At 43.9% G+C, this 7549-nt stretch overlaps 1 non-coding gene across 1 annotated transcript; it reads right to left on the reverse strand.

Moving 5' to 3' along the window:
- Nucleotides 1-5240: 5240 nt before the first annotated feature.
- On the reverse strand, nucleotides 5241-5378 carry LOC119935905. The gene has a single exon (XR_005453502.1). It is a non-coding gene; the product is annotated as a small nucleolar RNA SNORA7 (small nucleolar RNA).
- Nucleotides 5379-7549: the final 2171 nt, after the last annotated feature.

Here is a 7549-nt window from a genome sequence, read left to right on the forward strand (position 1 = left end):
GCAAAGATACATACCAGCTCATATAGCCAAGATTTTATTGGCAACACAGAATTAATGCTGTCCTATATTCTATTACCACGGAAACTAATCAAGGAAAACCTCCTGGAGGAGGTGGGATATAAGAAAGGGATGAATGAGAAGCAGTTTGGATAAAGCACAGGCCTGGGAATCAGAAGGTCATGGGTTCTAATCCCAACTCTGCCACTTAATAGCTGTGTGACCTTGGGCAAGTTACTTCACTTCTCTGGGCCTCAGTTCCCTCATCTGTAAACTGGGGATTGAGATCGGGAGCCCCACGTGGGACAGGAACTATGTCCAAACCAATTTGCATGTATGCACTCCAGTGCTTAGTTCAGTGCCTGGCAGTGGCATGTTTAACAAATACCATTATTATTATTCTTTGAGAGTTCTAAGCAAGAGGAAGGGAATGTGAAGGGATCAGTGGCAACAGAGTCAATAGTGAGGTTCAGTGAAAAGTTGTGTTGGGAAGAGAAGAGAGTGTGAGCTGGGGAGTAGTGGCTTCAGAGAGTTGTTGTGTAAGAAGAAAACTTGCTACAGTGAACTATTATCATCTCTGTTCCAATCTCCCTGGAGAGCTGGGCCAGGTCCCTCATAAAGGAGTTGAACGAGCCATCATTTATCAAGCCATTTAGCCTTTTTTGGCTCTTCAAGCTACCCAATCAGACCCAACGTGTACCCACATTGTGCAAAATCTCCAAGCCGGGCACAATGCCATTGCCAAAAATGGGAATTATTACCTCCTCCCTGCATGCCTCTGCCATCGAAACGACAGGGAAATTTTAATGACGGCAGCCCTGGGTGAAAACATTACAGTTTTGGAAAATAAATGAAGACTTGGCTTGGTTGTAGAGAGAAATCTCCTGATTGTCCTCTCAGCAGTGCAAAGTGTGGTGACTTGGAACCTGGTGACTAGGTAGCGTCCTGTCTTTTGAAGAGGTTTTCTGTTGCTGCTTTTCTTTTTCATTCATCTGAGTCTACTTCAGTGAACCCCTCAAGTCAGAAGAATAGTTAGCACCTTTCTCTTTTTTATTCATTAGTGTGCCCTTCTTTCATTCATTCATTAATTCAGTCATAGTTATTGAGAGTTACTTTATTTAGTATGGATGGTTCCAGCAGGCGAGGAGAACAGTCACTTGCCCTAGAAAATGGGCTTTGGAACAATGGAAAAGACTGGCTAAATCTCATTCTACCCTGAGTTCACTAAGATGTTTAAAGTTAGTTTGGTAACGTTGAAACCATTGTATAATCCACCAATGAAACTTGAATTTTTTATGAGCTTACTTCTGTTTCTTGACACCAGAATTACAACCCAGGGAAATGTCTGCAGCAACATTTTGCTTAACTTCTCTCCATTTATTTAGATAGGATGTTTTATCCATTACTCTTGGGAATCTTTCTTTACCGTTCTGGTTCAATTGTATGCGTCTCTTCGACATCCTTGGGGAAGGGATCCTGGCACTCCCATAGCAGATGAAAAGAAATGTAGTGTGCAAAGTTCACATGCCCAGAGTAACATGCTGCAAGGAGTTTCTGCAACTTTTTCTTTACCATTATATATGAGGTATGGCTGCCGATTTCATTTAGTCAGGGGGATGGGAGTGAGGGAGGTTGACAGTTGGTTGATGTGTGTGTCTAGGTCCTAAATCATCTCATTCATGGGAAGACCTCCTACGTTCTCTGATTAACTCCCATTCAAGTGTATATACGTACTGTAACCCACAGGACTAATATCCCCTGTGTGACTTCACTGTGGAAAATTCTAACTAACTCCCCTTGTTTAGGTTTAGGTCAGAGAGAGCCTAATTGTTCAGTAAAATGTGAGGGAGGCAGCTTCCGTGGTAATATAATAGTCAGAGACATTCCACACAGACCGACCTGAGAAATGATGAAAACCTTTCTATCTGTCAAATATAAAACCTGCACTGAAATCCTCAATTGCCACTTCCAACGGCAAGAAGTCATCTCTCTCTCCCTCTCTTCTTTCCGCTCGACTTCTTTTAATACAACTGTAATTCTTTTGTCTTTCCATCTCTAACTTATACTGCAAATTGCTTCGAATATCCACTCCTGCACTGTGTACTTCTTCAAAAAGTTTGGCTCACATACACAATCGGTACATTTTTCTTCTCTTTGGCAATAATGGTATACTATGAACTGAAAGGGAGGCTGGATACTGAGACACCCGTTCGGCTTTCAGCAGGCTTGTTAATATCAGCTCTGAATTTTTCATGAAGGCTCAGTAACCTGGAGTCTGTGGCTCAGGCCCTGGGGGTTTGACCACAAAGAGGCGGATCAGCTGATTTCTCACTCCCCATCTGGCCCCGGGTGACAGGGACAGTCAGGGGCCACTAGAAACCTGAAGAAGAAGAAAGCTGATGTGGAACAGTCATTGTCGTGCATAAAAGGCCAACCATGTGCTGGTGTATGGAGGGATCATTGACACACTTGTTTATCGCTGGCTTCAGAATCTATTTAGCCAATGTGTTTCACTTCAGAGTCACCAGAACAGCTGCCTCCCGTGGAACTGATACCCTCCTACACTGGAGTATCCTCATTTGCCAAACCAGTCATTTCAGATTCGGGGCCTCTGGTCAGATAGTGCTTTAAACTGTTGTTTCGGGGCTGCCGGGCGGACAGCCTTTTCGCCCACACAGGCAGCTGCCAGACACGCGTGGCCACGCTCCCACACACAAAGATCTCTTTGGCTTGGCATGTTTGAAATTTTCCGGCATTCCCCTTCAGGGCAGGAATGAAGGGAAATGAATCTCACCTAGTTAAAGCAGCCCACGTCTCTCCCTCTATTCTTTTCCTCTTCTTCAACAGGTCCCGGGAACTTCTTGGGCCAAAATTAAGCACGGGACTTTTTTGTTTTGTTTTATGTTTTGTGGCAATTGTTAAGCACTTACTATGTGCCAGGAACTGTTCTAAGCGCTGGGGTAGATGTAGGTTATCAGATTGGACACAGTCCATGTCCCATATGGGGCTCACTGTTTTAATCCTCATTTTTCACAGATGAGGTAACTGAGGCCCAGAGAAGTTAAGTGACTTGCCCAAGGTCACACAGCAGACAAGTGGCAGAGCTGGGACTACACCCAGGTACTTCTGACTCCCAAGACCGTGCACTATCCACTAGGCCATGCTGCTTGAGTAACAGGCAGGCAATTCAGCCTGAGGGAATATAAAATCAGGGAAGGAAACAAAATGCAATTTCCTCCCTTGAGGAAAAAGAAATTGGATTTAAATGTCCACCTTTCTTGTGTTTTGTAACGGCTTCATTTTTTTCTTTCTGAAATTGTTAGAAAGGGAAATCATTGCTTAGTTACCAGCAGCAGCAGCTACCACGGTTTATCTTCATCGTCATCATCAATGAGATTTTTTGAGTACTTGCTATGTGCAGAACACTGTACTAAGGCCTTGGGAGTACACAATACAACAGAGTTGGCAGATATATCTTCTAGACTGGGAGCCTTTTGTTGAGTAGGGCCCATCTCTATATGTTGCCGACTTGTACTTCCCAAGCGCTTAGTGCAGTGCTCTGCATATGATTGAATGAATTCCCTGCCCATGAAAATAAAATAAAATAAAAATAAATTATGGTACTTGTTAAGTGCTTACTATGTGTCAAGCACTGTACTAAGTAGAGAAGCAGCGTGGCTCAGTGGAAAGAGCCCGGGCTTTGGAGTCAGAGGTCATGGGTTCAAATCCCGGCTCTGCCAATTGTCAGCTGTGTGACTTTGGGGAAGTCACTTAATTTCTCTGCTCCTCAGTTACCTCATCTGTAAAATGGTGATTAAGACTGTGAGCACCACGTGGGACAACCTGATCACCTTGTAACCTCTCAAGCACTTAGAACAGTGCTTTGCACATAGTAAGCACTTAACAAATACCGTTATTATTATTATTATTATCATAAGTACTGTGGTAGATACAAGTTAATCAGGTTGGATGCAGTCCTTGTCCCACATGGGACTCACAGTCTTAATACTCATTTGACAGATGAGGGAACTGGGGATCAGAGAAGTTGAATGACTTGACTAGGGTAACACAGCATTAGACCCCAGGTCCTTTAGACACCGAGGTCTCTGTTTTATCCAGTAGGCCATGCTGCTTCTTTCGTTTTTCACCTTGGAATTTGGGTTGATGATTTGCTCTGAAGGTGGATGAGTGGCAGCAACTCCACATGCTGGTCAAGCCTCTATTTAGCAGCAGGGGTCCCTTTACTCATTCATCCATTCAATCATATTTATTGAGTGCTTACTGTGTGCAGAGCACTGTACTAAGCGCTTGGGAAGTACAAGTCGGCAACATATAGAGACGGTCCCTACCCAACAGTGGGCTCACAGTCTAGAAGGGGGAGACAGACAACAAAACAAAACATAATGACAAAATAAAATAAATAGAATAAATATGTACAAATAAAATAAATAAATAGAGTAATAAATACATACAAACATATATACATATATACAGGTGCTGTGGGGAGGGGAAGGAGGTAAGGCGGGGGGAGGGGGAGAAGAAGGAGGAGGCTCAGTCTGGGAAGGCTTCCTGGAGGAGGTGAGCTCTCTTTACTCCTACCCTTACTAAGACCTTCAGAACGCAGAACAGGACTCCCACATTTCCCAGCTCTTCACACTGGCCCAGCTACACAGGCATAGAAACAAAAGCTTTTTAGGGAAAGTTTTGAAAACTGCTTTGCAAAAGAGAGTAGTGATTCTTACTCAGGTTCTAAGAGTCCTGAAGTCAAATCTCCAATGAGCCTCATTCACTTTTTTTTTTGTTTTGCTATTTAATGCTATTTATTAAGTATTTACAATGTGCTAAAATGTGGTATGGATACAAGATAATCCGATTGAAACCAGTTTTTTATGGTATTTGAGTGCTTACTACATGCCAAGCACTGTCCTAAGTGCTGGGGTAGATACATTATCAATCAATCAATCAATCAGTGGTATTTATTGAGCTCTTTCTGTGCACAGAGCACTGTACTAAGTGCTTGTCTTGTCTTATGCCATCGAGTCATCTCCGACCCATAGCGACGCCATGGACAAACCCCTTCTAGAACCTCCCACCTCCATCTGCAATCGTTCTGGTAGTGTATCCATATAATTTTTTTGGTAAAAATACAGAAGTGGTTTACCACTCTCCTTCTGTGCACTCAGTTTGAGTCTCCACCTTCGACTCTCTCCCAAGCCACTCCTGCCCAGCACAAGTGAGTTTTGATTTGTAGCAGATCGCCTTCCACTCACTAACCACTGCCCAAGCTAGGAATGGAATGGGTATATCTCTGCTTGACTCTCCCTCCCATAGTCAAGAGTCGTAGAGTACTGGAAACTCTCCAGGTTTGACCCTGAGAGGGGGACTAAATGCTTGGGAGAGTACAATATAACACATAACACATTCCCTGCCCACAATGAGCTGCCACTGCCTAGACTGAACTAGGGTTGATTGCTTAACTCCTTTCATCCACTATTCACCTTTTCCCTGGGATCCTGAAATTCACAAGAAACACCAAATTCTGTTGCAGGTCGCTCCTCCCTGATGGTCCCCAGCATCCAAAAGTTCATTTGGCCAGTTGTGGAGCTGGGGAGATGCAGAACAAGGAAGGGATGCGTGCTACATTTTTAATCAGCACATCCACATTCTCTCTTTTTTTCTCAGACATGTCGAGGGGTAGAAGACCCCCAGACCAGCTCACCTGGATGTCAGCTGCCCAAGCCCACCAGGCTGGTGATGCCAGACCAAACTCTTACTCAGATGTAGCACATCTGACAGTTGTCGCACCTAAACCGCTCATGACCTAGTGGACAGAGCACTGACCTATGTGTCAGAAGACCTGGATTCTAATCCTGCTTGCTGTATGATCTTGGGCAATTTCTCCATGCCTCGGTTTCCTCATCTGTGGAATGGGGATATAATACCCATTTTTCTCTCCTTGGATTGTGAACCCACATGGAATGAGGACTGGATCTTGCTTATCTTGTCTCTACCCTAGAGCTTAGAGTAGAGTTTGGTATCTTGTAATGTGTCTATTAACTCTATTGTATTGTACTCTCCCAAGTACTTTGTACAGTGCTCTGTGAACAGTAAGTGCTTGATCAATCAGTCAGCGGACTTTATTGAGTGTATACTGTGTGCAGAGCACTGTACTAAACTCTTGGGAGAGTACAACATAATAGAGTTTGTAGACATGCTCCCTGCCCACCAGGGGGTTATAGTCTAGAGAGGGAGACAGACCTTACTAGAAATAAATAAATTATGGATAGACATAAGTGCTGTGAGGCTGAGGTTGGGGTGAGTAAATGGTACAAATCCGAGTGCAAGGGTGATACAAAAAGTAGAGGAAGTAGGAGACATTCCCTATTTTCCCTCCCTACTGCCTCACTCAGGCATTTATTCCCACCCCCCAACTATTTAGGTAATCACCCCACCCCCAACCCCATAGCACTTCTGTACATACTTGGCTGATTCCATTCACTGTAATTCATTTTAATGTCTGCCTCCACCGCTAGATTATAAACTCCTTCGGGGCAGTCTTAATCTCTCTCAAGCACTTGATACAGTGCTTTTCAATCAATCAATCAATCAAAGGTATTTATTGAGTGCTTACTGTGTTCAGAGCACTGTACTAAATGCTCGGAAGAGTACAATAAAACAATATAACCGGTACATTCCCTGCCCACAATGAGCTTACAGTCTAGAGGACACAAAGGACTCAAAACATACCATTGATTCATCATCTTTTGGCATTCACTGAGGGAGTGTGCCTTTTTTCTCAAGATTAATTAACTGCTTGGGAGTTCCTAAGAATTACTATTCAATCATTCAGTCATATTTATTAAGCACTTACTGTGTGCAGAGCACTGTACTAAGTGCTTATAGTAATAATTCTGGTATTTATTCAGCACTTACTATGTGCCGGGCACTGTACTAAGCACTGGGGTGGGTACAAGGAAATCAGGTTGGACATAGTTCCTGCCCTGCATAGGGTTCACAGTCTTAACCCCCACTTTACAGATGAGGGAACTGCGACACAGAGAAGGGAAGTGATTTGCCCAAGGCCACACAGCAGACAAGTGGCAGAGCTGGGACTAGAACCTATGTCCTTCTGTCTCCCAGTCCTGTGCACTGTCCACTAAGCCATGCTGTAAATCCGATTGTTCCATTTTGGGGAAACGCTGAGGGTCATCTAAGAATCAGAGGCAGCCAATCTTTGCAGGGTAAGATGTCTCAGGAAATCTTTCTCTCTCCTTTCTCTCAGATCACTCCTTTATTGAGCTTCTTACATGCAGAGCACTGTGCTAAGTGCTTGGGAGAGTACACTGTAACAGAATCGGTAGACACATTCCCTGCCCACAACGAGCTTATGGCCAAGAGGACGAATTTACAGCCTAAAGGGTTACAGTCTTTACAATCTTCAGTCTAGATATCATTGAGTTATGGGAGCAAGGCTTCAGGTCTTCTTAGCTTCATGGACCTTAGCAGAATTCACTCACTGTTCGCTGTGTTGATTGCACTGGAATGGGCTGTC

The sequence above is a fragment of the Tachyglossus aculeatus genome, chromosome 12, assembly GCF_015852505.1.
Source record: "Tachyglossus aculeatus isolate mTacAcu1 chromosome 12, mTacAcu1.pri, whole genome shotgun sequence".
NCBI classification, from domain to species: domain Eukaryota; kingdom Metazoa; phylum Chordata; class Mammalia; order Monotremata; family Tachyglossidae; genus Tachyglossus; species Tachyglossus aculeatus.